The 17,362-nt window shown below is 36.0% G+C and overlaps 1 non-coding gene across 1 annotated transcript; it reads left to right on the forward strand.

Moving 5' to 3' along the window:
• The first annotated feature begins 270 nt into the window (after positions 1–270).
• Positions 271–376, forward strand: LOC132275609 (small nucleolar RNA R71). Its single transcript, XR_009470686.1, has one exon. It is a non-coding gene; the product is annotated as a small nucleolar RNA R71 (small nucleolar RNA).
• The last annotated feature ends 16,986 nt before the right edge of the window (positions 377–17,362 follow it).

Below are 17,362 nucleotides of genomic sequence, written 5' to 3' on the forward strand. Positions count from 1 at the left end.
ATCGAACCTACAGTTCAAGGCTTCTATTTGAGCGGCTAACTCACTAGATTTATCTACCTCATAAAGTTTTCAACCTTATGCATTCCTGGTGAAGAGCTAAACCTAGAGGAAGAAGCATGTTGCACTGAGGTTTCACTTAGGACCTCAAACAGTTCCCAAGCGTCAGTCAGACTCTTACGTAGAAAAGCTCCATTACTGGATGCATTTACCATGTTTCTATAAGAATCTGTAAGACTATCATAGAAAATCTGTAATAAGTGTCATTGAGCAATATCATGGTGTGGACACTTTCTTAGAAGATCGTTATATCTCTCCCATGCATCATGGAGCTGTTCTCCCGGGATTTGGGAAAATGCCATAATTTCTTTTCTCATTTGTGTGGTTTTACCCATAGTGTAGTATTTCTTCAAGAACTCCTGTTGTATCATGTCCTAGGTAGATATGGAATTTGTTGGAAGGGACAACAACCAAGTTTTTGCTTTGTCCTTGAGAGAGAATTGGAAAAGACACATTTTGAATGAATCATTGGTAAGAGTAGTTAACTTGGTAGTTGAACACAATTCCAAAAACATATCCAAGTGCTTTTAAGGGTCCTCTGTTGCATACCCATGGAAGGTAGGAAGCATTTGGATCATAGCAGGCTTAATCTCAAAATGGGTTGCATCAGCATCCGGAAAAACAAAGCACGAAGGGGAAGTATATGTGGTAGAAATAAAATGATCCCTTAATTGTGGTTGTGGTGGAGGTACAAGTGGATCCTGTTCTCCATTAGTATTACCATTATTACCCGATGCATTACATTGTTTAGCCATGTTATCAGAGGAACTATCTATATTATTCAAATGTTTTTAACCTTTCTTAATTGTTTAAGAGTTTTCTCTATTTCAGGATCATGCACTACATGTATTGTCCAATTATGGCGAGTTAACATGCACTGGTTCCTCTAATCCTAACAGTATTAACAATAAAATATTCTAAGTAGCAGAAAACAATAAGAACTCATAAAAGGTTTAATAAACCGAAGTGTTTTATCCCTTAAGTGTCTTTGTCCTCACTACTAATTTGTACCTGCAAGGAAAAAAGAATTAAGGTGAGATATCAGAAAGTCCGAAGAGTGGTAAACCAACATAAACTAATTAAAAACTAATCTCCCCAACAACGGGGCCAAAAATTGATAGTGTCTAATTTTACCATTCGCAATAGGACGATTCTGTGTAGAATAGTGCTATAGAAAGAGATGTCAAACCCACAGGGAGATGACTTGGTTGGAAAGTTTGTTGGTTATCACGATTAAAAACAAGCTAAAATTAAACTGGAATATTAAACTAAGTAATCAAAGAGAGAAAATCTTAGGGCTTTGACTTCACCACAATCATCATACTATGGTCAATTGAATCAACTTTGGGAATTTAATCAATTATCTTTTCAAATGAATTGAACTCAATAACATTTGTTCAATTTGGATTTTAAAGAAAGGTGTTTTACAAAATTCAATTAACTATAACCTAAATGCGGTTAGCGCAGACTATCCACCTACCTACTCTAACTACTCTAACTACTTTGTAAATAATCCACCTTTCCTAAGCATAGACTATCAAAATATTCTTTTGCAAAAAACACTAGAACACCATTATATGACCTATATTCTTGTGTCCGGTAGGGCTCCGTCAGATACCGCACAACAAGATAGGTTGAGAATAGACAATAAACCATGCATCTAAGATAAAGGAATAACAGTTTATAATCTACTAAAGCATGAAAACCAATTGAGTTGTCTCAATTGCTCATAGTCATATAATCAAGAAAACATTATATATTAAAATAGAATCCCAGAGTTAAAACAATCAAACCATAATACTAGATTGGGTTACATCAGTGCCCTGAGAAAGGAACTAGCTACTCATGACGATGTCAGACGTCATCTATGTTGGAGTTGTCTCCATCGTCACGGACGACACTTCTTTTCTCAGGATCTTCACTTTCAAGGTTATATGAACCCTAAAAGTCACCACGCTACTAGCCTTCTGAATAACACCGTAAAAAGAATTTGAAATTTTTGACCCTACTATCAAGGCTTCTGCCTTCTTTTATAAAAGAAAATAAAGATCTGGTGGTGTTTTAAGTCTTCTGCCCATCTGGGATGAGATACAGCTGATAAAGAAAGCAATCTTGTACTTTAAATCTGACATATCATGGAAGGCTTGAGCTTTAGGAACAGAGGCTCGAGCTTTAGGAATGAGGCTCGAGCTTCTCTGGATTGATGCTCGAGCTTCAAGAATTAGTGCTCGATCTTCACTTTGACACTTAGCCAATTTCTTCGACTATTTTCTGAAGTGTCTTTTTCTTCAACACTTAGAATATTTTTGGGATTGAAATCTTTTAACATTGCTTAATCCAAGCTTCATGGGCTCGAGCACTAGGTGCTAGGCTCAAGCATTTGGGACTTCAGGCTCGAGCTTCAATAGATAGTGCTCGATCCTGAAGGTGAGGTACGAGACCTGGGAGCATAGCCTTTCAATTAAAATCAATTCTTCAACTTCTGACGCCTCATACTCGAGCTTAAGGGTCAAGGCTTGAGCACCCTTCGGTAAGGCTCGAGCGCCCTAAGTTCAGGCTCGAGCCTGAAGGTACAAGGCTCGAGCTTCAATGCTTTGTTGATTTTTCTTCTTTTCTTTGTTGTGATGCTCAAGCCTCAACACTTGGGCTCGAGCTCTGGGGCTTGAATTTCTTCAAACTTCACCATTTAAGCTCTCGGCTTGCTTTGAATGACCGGCGACAACTGTATAAGCTTCGATATCATCATAAAGTCCTAGTTTTAACCATTTCTCTAAGAAAGTACCTATAAACACATATTAAACATAAATCAGTCTAACTATAGATAGAAGTATCACTTTAGGCCTTAACATATGTACATTTAGGGGCTCGAATATGCATATATTCAACGGTCATCAATAGTAACAGCTGTATGTCGAATGATCTGAGCTTAAAGTCGTGGGCAATAAAGCCTGATGTGCCCTGGCTGATGGCAATGGTGACACACTATCTCACAAGTGAACCCCGTAGTCAAAGGAACTGTGGTCGTTGGACGAATCTACTGTGATAGTCCCCGTGAGCAAGCAAAGTCCCCAACTCTAGCCGTCTTTCCCTGCAACCCCAAAGATGAAGCTTCATCCTCTCATCACTTCCTAGACTTCTTAACCCGCACTGTATCTAAAGCTTTTACCTCGACGAGTACAGCCCTCTGAATCACATCCTCGTAAGTCCTTAAGTCTGGGAGTAGAGACTGAAGCCTAACCTTAAGCTGCAAGCCATCTCGAAGTCCCCTAAGATACTCCGAAGCCTCAAAGACTATTTATGCCAGTGTCGATGTCGGTATCGGATTCTGCATCCCGACCACCTATCGGCAAATCAACTCCTGAATGGATTTAGCAATCCCAAGTGCCACTCTCCGTGCACGAACTCTCAACTTCCTAGGAAGGTTCTGGACAAGCTCGGTGTCCTCCACCTACTCATCCCTTTCATTTTGACGTGAAGACTCTCCTCACGTCCAAACCATGATGCTAAACGTACGTAAGGAAATAGGTGAACAATAACACAAGTTATTATGACCGAATGCAACTCATACTATGAATGCACAAAACACGAAGCAAGAAAAGTATGAAACATACAGTCATGCTAAAGCAATCAAAGAAAGCTCTTTAAACAGTTAAGCACTTAAGCAAATAAACATACATGTCAAACAAAGATGCTTTTAAACACATAAGCATATAAACATAAAGACATGTCATAATACCAAGCGTGTTATTAAGAAACACATAAACATGTTATAACGCCAAAACATGTTACCAAAGGCATGTGAAAATATCAAAGTAGATCAACAAAAGCATGATATGCACCCAAAACCTGTCGTCCTAAGGTATTCAAACCAAGGAGCTCTAATACCACTTGCGACGTCCCAAGTTTTATAAACCCAGTGCGTCAGTGATGACCAAAAGATGACCCGCTAAGAATCCAAAATGCGGAAGCGAAAAATGTTCAAAATAAAAGAAAAGAAAGAATCTGAGGCATAGACGAGCGATTGTCCAAAGCCAAAGCACCGAGCACTCATTCGGCACTTATCAGCACCGAGCACTCATTCGGCACTCACCAACACTGAGCACCTATTCAGCATTCATCAACATTGAGCACCCATTCGGCACTCTTATAAGGTCGATCATTCTGACCTACATGGTCAGGCGTTCAGACTTACATGGTCCAGCGTTCTGACCTACATAGTCAAGCATTCTGACGGAAAGGTCAATCGTTCTGACCTACATGGTCAAGCGTTCTGACGGAAAGGTCAAGTGTTCTGACTTGTATAGTCAGGTGTTCTGACTGTTGAACGATGAAACAGAAACAAGAAATCAGCCGAACGACGAAACAAGAACAAGTTTAAGGCTAACTTTAAGGCTATACATGCATTCCAAATGATCCGAAACAAGTTTAAAAAAAAACATACTTGTGAACTTTTAAAACTAGCCCTTGGCCTCATATTATACATACAAAATATGCATCAAAAAGTGTACTTAGATACACATTACATATCAAGGAATCCATTTAGCTCTAAAATACCATACATCCATGGTATGCAAAATATAACATCAAAAGTAAGCATGTTAAACATTTGGCATGTCAAAACACAAAAATATTCCAAAGTGCTCATAAGCCTCTAAGGATGATGAGCGTCCGAGAATATAGTCTCCTTACCTGTAAAAGAACCTAAACAACTAGGGTGAGTAATTAAGTTACTCGTAGGAAGAAGCATATGTGTATACCCTAAAGTTTCAATATCATTGGAAGATTAATATAAACGAATACACGGGATCATTCTACTTAACATCTATGTTCAAGGTGTTCTAAAGGATCATCTTAAACTAATATAAATGATTTTATCACAACATAATATCAATATGGATGTACTTAACAACATCAAATTGCCAATAACCAAAATTACAAGTCACAAAAAAGTATTGGTTGTCAACTTGGAATTGAATGCGAAATCAAATAGTAGAAAACTTGAACATTAAATCCTGGAGTAAACCAAGACCAAAATGGTTATTCCGGGCATTAACGTATTGGGAATACCACCCTAGTGCACACTATCTCAAATGGGGAGAACTCATACCTCCCGCACTAGAGCCAAACTCTAGCCATAAAAATCGTAACAATGTCCCAAGAGAATCTACAATCATGATTACGTTCAAAACTTATATACAACAATCAAGGCATGTAAACCACCATCCATGCACAAGAAATTTGAAACCACACAAACCATGCCTTAGGGTTCAAAGTCTAAAATGGCATAATAAATGACAAGTCCTCATCATGATATAATGTGCAAAACAATACTACTAACTTATCAATTAAATCATGCCTCAACAATAAGCTTGACATACTAAAAGCAATCAACAAGAATATAGAATTATCATCATAATAAATATAGCAATTCAAGTTAATAAGAATTGTATATAACATTAATAGTTCTACACAAGGTAAATACATACCATAGATGCTTAAATCAATAAATCCTAAGTCACAAGTGAAGATTTCCTATAATACGCAAGACTACAATATTAAAAGCATGTACATAATATATATTAAACTCCAAAGGATCATAAAACACTCAAAGCATAAACATACTACCACCCCTACCTCAATAGAGAATTGAATCTCTATAATCCAAAGCAACCAAGCTTAAAATGGAAAGCAAAACTAGGGTTTTATAGAGGAGAGTGAGAGGAAACTTTTACTTCCCATGGTTAAAGGTCTAAGGTGAGTGAAAGGAGGCCAAAATGAAGTCAAAAGCTTTAAGCCAAGCTTTTCCTTTAATGGATGCTAGGTTCCAGTTTTGAGAGTAAAGGAATGAAGATGAGAACAAATGAATGTAGTGGGTGGAGAATCTAGTATTCCTTCACTCACTAGGTGTTCTTACACTACCTCACACACACACACAATGCAAGACTCAATTTGGTGCCTACACTTGTCACCTATCCATGTCTCCTTCTTAGGCTTAGTCCTAAGCCTACACTTATCAACCATCCAAGCCAATAAGTGCACCTATCCTAGGGCAACAAGTGGGTGAATTTCCACCCTCCACATATCACAAGATAATACTTCCAAGTGACTCCACCCCAATGCCAACAAGTGGCTCCATGAGAGTGTGACACTTGTCACACTTTCTAAAAATTACAAAAAGGTCCTTTTCCAAAATATCTTCCAAATTAATTTACAAAATGGTCCCCAAGATGAAAAATAATTATTTTACATAATTACACTAAAACCCAAAAAATCAAGAATGTTTCCAAGGAAATTATGCATCCATGCCCTTTACGAAAAAGATAAGCAACTAACATGTTTTTCTACGAAAGTTAAAATACAAATATTATGGAAATCAAATATCATGGATGCATGCAAAGCCGGAATCAAATCCGAGCATGAAAAGTGAAGTTATGCAAGGAAAAATGATAAATGGGAAAAAAACGAAACTGGGAAAAGGACGAAAAAGAAATTACTTAAAAAAGAAAGGAAGGAAAATGACCGGGTCATTACAACTTTAGACATACATCTTCACAATATAGCAACTAACATATATGCCTACACACATTTACATCATGGAGTTATTCATCAAGGACTTTTAACACGATTCATGCATGTTTATAACAATTAAAGAGGGCTAAATCACAAAGATCAAAGAACACATGCATTAGAACACCCCTACCTCAAGGAAGCTAGCCAAGCCAAACAAGCCCTAAGGCCTCCAAACTTTCAAAATCCTTAACCCCTTCAAATATTGGTCTCAAATAAAAACTTTCCTCTAGCTTATCAACTTCTTCACCTAAGACTTCATCAAAATCTCACTTTACTCTCTCCATAAACAAGCTTGAAATTTAGAAGAGATTTAGTGTATTTGGAGTGAAAAAGTGAAGGGTTAGAGAAAGAAGAAGCATTCTGCCAAGAAGAAAGAGAGAGAAATGAAATGGTTTGGTCAACAATTGACCTTGTGGTCAATAGTATGCCACTTGTCAAAATGTGAGTGAAGTGCACTTTTTGGTTAGTTACTTTTTTGCCCATCAATAACCATTGAAATTTCCTTTACATCTCAATAAATATCTTCCACGAATCCTAGGACATTGTGTCCCATCCTACCTAAAGAAGAACCTTACTAGCGGTAATCTAGACCTTCCATTCATAGAAACAACTACATGACAGTAAACAACCTCATCAATAACCTTTAGAGTAACATAGTTAAAAAGTCTCCTATCATCAATCTATCAATGAAACCAACACATAAGAGCTTAACTACTCATAAAATACACATCATTCTCCAATAAAATTGTATGTGAATACACACATAATCATACAAATATGTCATTACTTTAATACATAATGGTCATAACTGGTTCATCATTACAACTTGAAACTCATACAAAATATCTCGAACTATATCCTGCCCCAAAGACTCACACTAAGCATCATTAGCATCACCCAGTCCGGAACCACACTACGGGACATGTCCACCATCCTGGCACAGATGAACCCGACACTGCACAAAGTGCATAGGCATCTATCCAAACTCACTGGTAGCCCCCATTACCGGAACAACAGTGTACAGGCATCTCCTGTCACACCCAATCTCACAGGTATCCCCTATTATAGAATTCATAGGTATCCCCCATTACACAGTCACACGTAACCCCCGTTACTATACTAGACTCACAGGTATCCCCCGTTACGACACAACACGACTCACAAGTAACCCCCATTACAACATAACACGACGCACCAGCAACAACTTGACAAGACGTACATATGACATTGCGACATGACTCCCAGATAACTATGCAACACGACTCACAGACAACCATGCAACACGACTCACAGGTGTCCCCTGTTACAATGCAACACGACTCATAGGTGTCCCCCGTTACAACGCAACATGACTCACAAGTAGCCTCCATTACAAAACTCACAGATATCCCCCATTACACAATAACAGGTAACCCTCCATTACAAAACTCATAGGTATCCCCTGTTACATCACAGTCACAGGTAACCCCCTGTTACATCGTAGTCAATCACAATAATGCTTCATCTCCTCTGTGGACAATCCCTCTTCATGTGGCCTGGCTGACCATACAGAAAGCAAACTCCAGAGCTAGGTCTATAAAGAGGACACTCCGCCTTGCGGTGTCCTGGCTGTCTACAGTGATAACACACCACACTTGTCCTAGAGGACCCTGAAGACATACCAACAGTATGAGTAGCATATGCCGTCCGCTCTTGAGAGAGCAATGAAGCACCTCTGTGCCTCTTCCTGTCCTGGTTCCCGGAAGAAGTACCCACACGCATACCTCATTCCTAAGAACCCACAATACCACTCCTTTTTTGCCAATCCTTGGCTTTTGCCTTTGCCATTAGTGCTCTCTTAACCACTTCCGAATAGTTTTTTAATCCCAAAAGTGTCACCCCTGACCTAATAAAACGATTTAGACCTTACACAAACCACCATGTCTTCTCTTCTTCGTTCCCTAACACATCTATAGCGAAACATGAAATAGAAATGAACTTATTCTTATACTCTGTCACTGACATGTCACCTTATTCAAGCTTGTCAAACTGCGTCCTCAATTCCCATCTCTTAGTCTGCGGAAAATACTTATCAAAGAAAAGACTCTTGAATGCATCCCAACTCATACTGCCAATATCATACACGCTAGTCATGGTTTTCCAACATACTGTCGCGTTGCTAATAAACTTATACGTGGCTAAGGTGATCTTCAACCGATCATCGGGTACGGCTATTACCCTGAAATGCTTTTCAACTTCATCTAACCAATCGTCCGCCACCAACGGGTCTGGACCGCCCTCAAATGCTACTTTCATGAGTTTGTCAAACTGAATCAGATACCTTAGATTCCGCTCCATCTCCATCTCCTGTGGCTGAATAAACGGTCATGGTACCACTTGAGAAGCTGTAATACTCGCTAAATTCTGAAAGGTTGAGGCTACAGCCCTTGATAATAAGATATCATCCACCAGTACTTGTGAATTATCACCCACCTCTCTATCTTGAAGCTGTCCCATTGAAACCCTATTCGGCTGAGATAGTCCTTCAGTTACAACTACGCGAACCTAAGCGTGCAACTACGTCCCAAAACAAGATCAGATCTAGCTTGCTCAAACAAATGTCATCACATCATATAATTTATGCTTTCATAAGAAATAAATACTTAATCATTAAATACGTAATCAATTAAGTATGCTTTCATTAACAGTAAACGGTTAACGATTTAGCATATAACTAATCAAGCATGGATTAGGTAACTTAATCATATAATCAACTAAACATAAACAGTTAGTAAATAAGCATGCTTTCACATTTACTAAATAATAAACTTAATAACAATAACACATTATCATTTAGCATGCTTTATTTCATTCGTGAGTTCATAAATTATAAAATCAACTCGTATGCATGCATATAACAATTAATCATGCTTTCGAACTAAACAAACAACAACAATATAAGTATGCAATCACGTCAAACCCAATTCTAATTTAACCTGGGTCAACCCTACCCGTCGTCCTTAGGTTTTCGATCCTAAAGCTCTGATACCAATTTTGTAACAACCCGAACCCGTGGGTCCGAACCGTTAACCGGGCCCTTACCTGAACCCGAGGTCACCTAAGTCGAACTCCATCATGTCTAGGGTCCACGCATCATCCTTACGTCTTAATTAAGCTTCAAGAAGGCTCTAAAACAACTTTCTAAGGCTCGGGGTTTAAATGAACCAAGGAAGGAGCAAAAAGGTTACCTGCAGCCATAGTTCGGTCGACCGGAATAAAGCACTGATTGGCCGAAATGACTCCCCCTTAACCGGTCAACCGAAGTAGCCATTTTTTGTCAACCGGTTGTGACCCAAACAGTAGTTGAGACTACTAGAATGATCGGCCGACCAAAGTGCCCATTTCAGTTAGCTGAAATGGTCCTTCGAGCTCAGAACCAGATACTGGATTGCTATAAGTGTAAAAATAAAGAAGAGCTTTGAATGGAACCTTGGAAACTGATCTAAATCTGTTCCAAAACATCCATAAACATGCTTATATTGATAAGATAACATTTGTACCTCATAATAAGATTAAACTACATCATTTTACATCAAGATAAACTCAATTACATTGAATATGGATACATGAATTTCAAATTATGAACTTCCTAAATGTATACAAGGATGTGAAGGTGTATCGTCCACTCCTCTGCTTTTAAAACCATAAAATAATAAACAAGGGGTGAGCACAAAGGCTCAGTAGGAGGTGTCGAAGACACACCTCTTACTGACCCCGTGATTTCAAACAAAGACTAGTATAAAGAAGTAAGGGATCATGGCATAAGGGAAAACATAGCAACTACAACAACTGTACAACAACAACCACGGCAATATATATAATTTTTCCACACTTTGCAACCAACCACAAAAACTTACATAGCATGCCTTAAAAAAAATTTTGTTATGAGGAAAGTATAACATGCTCCAATATAACAAAATCTCACACATCAAAGGTACGCATGGTCATCACTTTAGACATACTTCTTCACAATATAGTAACTAACATATATGACTACAAACATTTACATCATGGAGTCATTCATCAAGGACTTTTAACACGATTCATGCATGCTATATAACAATTAAAGATGGCTAAATCACAAATATCAAAGAACACATGCATTAGAACACCCTTACCTCAAGGAAGCTAGCCAAGCCAAACAAGCCCTAAGGCCTCCAAACTTTCGAAATCCTTAACCCCTTCAAATATTGGTCTCAAATAAAACTCTCCTCAAGCTCATCAACTTCTTCACCTAAGACTTCATCAAAATCTCACTTTAATTTCTCCATAAACAAGCTTGAAATTTGGAAGACATTTAGTGTATATAGATAGATATATAGTGAAAAGGTGAAGGGTTAAAGAGAGAGGAAGCATTCTGCCGAGAAGAAGGAGAGAGAAATGAAATGGTTTGGTCAACAATTGACCTTGTGGTCAATATGCCACTTGTCAAAATGTGAGTGAAGTGCACTTTTTGGTTAGTTACTCTTTTGCCCATCTATAACCATTAAAATTTCCTATACGTCCCAATAAATATCTTCCATAATGTAAGGATATAGGTGCATGTATATATGTATAAAAAGACCACAATGCCCTTCACTGAAATGAGAAAACCGGGAGAAGTTCCTGAGTCCGAAAATCATCCCGGCTTTTGAAAAATTCAAAAAATGATACCGTCACTTCTAATTGACTTAAAATGATTAAAAATTACATATCTAAAATTCTCGTTTCAAGAAAATGACCAAAACAACCCTCGGGACTCGTGTGACACTCAAAACGGGGCAATGATTAAAATAATCCAGAAAAATCAAATAAATTCCAAGAAAAAAGAAAAAGAAAATAGGAAAAATCGGTAACATTACATTTATATAGGTAATTCTCTCTATAAAACATCTATTTTAGATTAAGACATTCATGCTTAATTCTACTTTATTAACTTAGTTTGAATCAAGCAATTTATATATTTTTTTTTCATATGATGAAATCATAGATTTTATTATTATTTTTTTAATTTCTTTTGAAGTGTTAAGATCAAATGTTATTAAAGCAATGAAAATGGAGAGCCACGTGAAACTAATCGTCCAACACTATTGGCATCAAGATAATTGAGATCACTCAGCAAAGGTAAAAACATATATACACACACACACACACAAATCATATATTTTAGCTGAAAATATTCATATTTAATTATACTTTATTAATTTAATTTGAATTAAGCAATTTATATTTCTAAGTTTTTTACGTGATGAAGTTGTTAATTTATTTTATTTTTTTTGGGAAAGGGTTATAATCAAGTGTTGTTAACGAAAATGAAATGGAGAGTTACGAGAAGCTAATCCCGCTATTGATCAAAGGTAAGAAATATATATATATATATATGTAAAAAAATTCAACTTAAGATATTCATGTTTAATTCTACTTTATTAACTTAATTTCAATCAAGCAATTCAAATTTGTTAAAAAATTCATATGATAAGATATGATTTTCTTCTTTTTCTTCTTCTTCTTCATTTTTTTTTTTTTTTTTTTTTTTTGGCTACTTTAACATTGTACTTGTATTAATTCTATTTTTTTTTTTTTTTCTAAATACTTAATATTCTAAAGAGCACTCAAATGATTATGGTTATGCATGTACATTTTAAATTTTTACAAGTCATTAATATAGCCAATGATGTGTGGTAACACAAATAATCTTTGAATTTTTTTTTTCTTTTTATCAAGTAGTATGAATTGTACTTAGTAGGTTTACTTAACTAAAATACTGCAAAATTATTTGACATATTATTCAGTTTCTTATTTCCTTATATTATATATATAATGAATTATGTTGTGAAAGTTTGTTCAGTTGCATTTTGCTAATATATTTAAACATGCTAATTGAATCACATTTTCTCATTTCACATCAGTTCATTTTTTTATTTTTTATTTAGCAATTATATGCCTTTGAAACCTTCCATTTTAGTTTAATTGTCACTGTTTTTAATTTTGTTTGTAGACCACTGAATTTTTTTTATTATTATTATTCAGTTCATTTTATTTTTTGATGACCAGTTGCCCATTGTAGCAGAGGAGGCCACGGTGCGCACAAAAGAGCAGGCCTTAACATTCGACAACCGGTCGTCGCCCACTAACCCGTAGGCGATTGGTCATCCGTTGAAAAATAACTTTGAGCCTTACGATTATGGATCTGGTTGCTAGCCCTTGGAGCATGATTTTCGAGCCTCATGACCATATGTTTATGGATATGTACTCCCATTTTCATCATATGTATCTTATCTTACATTGGGGAGAATATATTTCTAAGGAGAGAAATATTGAGTTAGGGCTTGAAGACCAAGAATGGAGGCAAGCTTGGAGAGGGTGTTCTCTTCAACCATGGAGGCTTTCACCTTGTCTATTAGCAACTAATCTCTTCACTAGGGAGTTGATGTAGATTGTGTTTTCATTTGGGAGAATTTATGCTTATGTATAACAAGATGTATAACCTAGCTTTTTACAAATTTATTGCTTTTATGATTGATTTCAATACTTGTAATCATTCTTGATGAATCCCTTTTTTTATGTTAGAAATCTTTTGTATTGATTGACCTTGACTCATTCTTATAATGACAACGAGAATGAACGTTATACAATCACTACAAGAAAAAGGGTTATTATTTAGGGACGGGCTTTTATTACTGTCCTTAAAGACCCTATTTTTAGGGACGGTCTTTTATTACTGTCCCTAAAGACTTTATTTTTGGGGACGGGCTTTAATTACTGTCTCTAAAGGCCCAAATATTTTTTTTCCCCCTCCGTGCTGCTGGCGGGAAACTTTGCGCCACATAAATGATTTTTTTTAATAGAAAACAAAATTAAAAATTAGTCTTTAGGGACGGTAAATGTTCTGTGACTAATGTGACATTATAAACGATGTAGTTTTTGTCAGTAGGTATATATATCATGCGTCCAACTTCCTCTACACATCTACACATAAGCCCTAGCTTTCTCTCTCTGCTCTCTCTCTCTCTCTCTCGTCGAAGCCGTGTATTTCTCTTTCCGCTCTCTCTCTTTAGACGAAAAAGATGCAGACAAGATGATGTTGTAGATTCGATATAGTCTCCCTACTTGAGTTATCTCTCTGGTTCGCCTCTCTAGTCTGCCTCTTCGAGTTATCTCTCTGGTTCGCCTCTCTATTCGAGTTCTCTCTCTGGTTCGCCTCTCTATTCGAGTTCTCTCTCTGGTTTGGACACGTTTAGAGCCACAATTTCTTCGAATTTCAGACGGCTATACACATAAATTTGAAGCAAAAAATCAAGGTTCGTCTATCCCTTTCTATATATTTATCTATTAGTTTTGATTTTTTGATTAAGAGTGTTTCATTTAATTTTTTTTTTTTTTTTTTTTTTTGGATCTTTCTGTAGTTTTTTTTAATGCAAATAGGTATTATAGGGTTTTAAAATTGCAAGTGAAATTGCAAATTTGGAAGAACTTAGGAACAAAATAGCCAAGCGAGTTGAGGAGCTTTCCATTGAGGGTTCTGTCCATTGGAGCTATCGATCTGAATGTTCCTAACCCAGCTGAGGATTCTATTCATTCTTGACTCTAGTGAACCAGTAAGTTGGAGAAGGGTCTGTCTTAGCTGTGGTTTTCCGTGGATGTACATTACACATCAATTTGGAGCAAAAAATCAAGGTTCGTCTATCTCTTTATATATATATATATATATCTATTAGTTTTGATTTTTTTATTAAGAGTGTTTTGTTTAATTTTTTTTTTTTTTAGATCTTTCTGTAGTTTTTTTTTATGCAAATACATATTATAGGGTTTCAAAATTGCAAGTGAAATTGAAGATTATTTCCTTTGTTTTGCTCTGGTTCCAGTTTGTAGCTAGTTTGGCTTTTTCTTTTGTGCTTTGAGCTTTTGGTTCCCCTTTGTTTTGATTGTTTGCTCCTTTAATAGATATGCAACTTATATAAAGTTTTTGGCTGTAACTGACCATCCTCCAATCATATATGTAGATACAATTCGCCAATAATACATTTTCTTTTTCACTCAATGCATGCAAACTCCAAATTTAGGGCCACAAATTCATTCACCTCTCACATACCATCTACCTCTTGCAGTGGCACGGGTTCAAATCCTGGAATCAGCATTTCTAGAAGTATGGGTTAGGTTGCCTACCATGTACCTTTGACAGACCTTGCTTAATGCAGGACCCTTGTGCACTGGGTACAACCTTATAGTTGACGTGGTAGCATCGAGGTCCCTTGGTTGTTTCTGTTTGGGCTTTTCATGTAAAAATAGTGTCTCTCTTTGTTGCTTGCTTGATTGATTGATGACTAATTAATTAGCTTCATATAGTTGTGAACAAAATTGTGATTGGAATTTTGAATACTACTAGATGGAAGAGACATATTCAGCCCTTTCTAGCTTTGTCATTCCATATTTTTTTGAGAACTTTCTAACTATTTACCAGAGCTTTCTCAACGCTTTATCCAGTATTAATCATCTTCATTCTGCTTTGCTCATATAATCTTCATGTGACTTTTCTGTGAAGAAAAAGAAAAGAAAGCCATCATAAGTATCGTTTAAGAGTGTTAGTCTCACTATTATGGTTCTAAAGTTTACTGAAAGTTTGTGCAACTTTAATTTGGATTGTACTACCTATTTTGATTTTAAAAAATTCAGGTGAAAACAATATGGGTGAATATTCTGCCAAAACTGAAATTTTTTTGACTTAGAAGTTAGTTTAAAACTGCCATTTCAATGAAAAGGCTATTGCTTATGTTATTATTGCTACCATTGCAATTGTTGACAGACGTAAACAGAGTATTAGGATTATTTCACATACAGTGGTTGATCTCAATCTTTTAACTAGCATTCTTGTACTTATTAGTGCTAGCTCGTACTACTGCATCAAATAATGAGCCCCAAAAGGGTCATTTATCTGCCCTTTACTATTTTGAGTTGAAATTGGGCTGATTTTGCAGAATTTGGTAAAATCCCGCCGGATATTTCAAAAGATAAAATAGATTGTTTGCTAATTTTGGTCAACTAATTGGAGCATTCAGACGATATTGATGTGTTGAATTTCCAAGTTGACTAAAAATTGCCGAGTTCAAAACCTTGCTCATGACAGACTCTCTGTTATGCATTTTATTTAATTTAGTTCTCTCTTGCATTTTGTTTTTCATCCTAGTTCTTCCTGTACACAATACATCTTTTATTACTCTAACTTATAATTTGACTTCGATTCTTTTTCTTTTTGTTTGTAGGGGATGAAAATGTTGGGGTTGCCCTTCTGACTTATCCAGTTTTGATGGCTTCTAATATTCTTTTATATCAGGTGGGTTTCTGTCTCCGCAGCACAGAATATTGGGTCATGCTCAAAATTCATATCTTTATGGATATGTTGTTTCATCTGGATTGTGTTCATGCATTTTATTTTTAGACTTTGAAAAGATAAATTAGTCCTCCGTTTTGAATTATTGAAATATTGGTTCATTATGATTGTTATGACAGTACACATAACAGATTGAATAGCAAACAGGTAGCACTTTTATGTGTGCTTTCTTGACTTCACATGTTGATGATTACCCTGAATATGCATGTATCTTATTAATTGCAGCATTCCTTTGCAGTCTAACTTTGTCCCAGTTGGCGAGGATCAGAAGCAACATCTAGAGCTGACTCGAGAGCTGGCTAAGCGTATGTATATGTATATGTTTCTTTTTCAAAATTTGAGAGCATTTTAACTTTTCTAGAAATTTGTGATTTCAATTGATATTACAAATGATTTTGTTCTATCGTTAAATTTCGCAGGGTTCTGTTATTCTTATGCAGATATTCATATTGATATCTGGAAAAACTTGTGCGATTTGTGGATGTCACTAGAATTTCAGGTTTGTTAACTACTTGTTTTAACTATGTATTTGAAATCATTGATTATAATACATTGATTCACTAGTTAGTTAGGTTTGTTAACTTTTATTATTCTTTGAATTACTATGCAGAAAATAAGTGAAAGAAATAAAGCTAACCGTTTGAAGAATGAGATTCCACATGTTTCATTGGTAGTGGACTCTTGAGGATTTACTGTGTAATATAACCTGATGGGATTTTACCATTGTTTCAGACCTGCTAGGTCCCAGCATTGCAGCGTATGTGACCGGTGTGTCGCTCGGTTTAACCATCATTGTGGATGGATGGTTTGCTTTCATACCATTCTTAAAATTATATTTTTATGTGGTATATATTATAATATATTGTTTTTCTTTCCTTCTCAAAATTTTTTATTTCATCTGTCATTTCTGCATAATAATTGCATAGGGGAGAGAAACACCAGATACTTCATGGTTTTTCTTCTCTGGTGAGATTTATTAGATTTAGCAGCATTGTATTTTATAATCGAGCAAATTGTATTTCAGCTGTAGCTAGTGAGTTTCCCTACGATTTTCTTCTATTCCTATGTTTCACAAATGATCCATGTTTAGGACTGGCATTGTTTTTGTTAGAAGACATTCATCTACTTATTTTTTAATTAAAGGTTAAAACTGAAACTACTTAACATTTGTAATATTTATTGGTTATAAATGGGTCATAGTCGAGCTTTTAAAATTGACTTCAAGTTGTTTATACCTCGATGGGTTGTGCTTTTGGAAAAATGAAAATATTTTGCTGAGGCGTAAGGAAATAAAATTGAATTAATACTGGTCCATGTAGGATATTTTAT

Source organism: Cornus florida, unplaced genomic scaffold, assembly GCF_030987335.1.
Source record: "Cornus florida cultivar Cherokee Brave unplaced genomic scaffold, ASM3098733v1 CherokeeBrave_3.0.0_Hap2_Chr09, whole genome shotgun sequence".
In the NCBI taxonomy this organism is placed as follows: Eukaryota; Viridiplantae; Streptophyta; class Magnoliopsida; order Cornales; family Cornaceae; genus Cornus; species Cornus florida.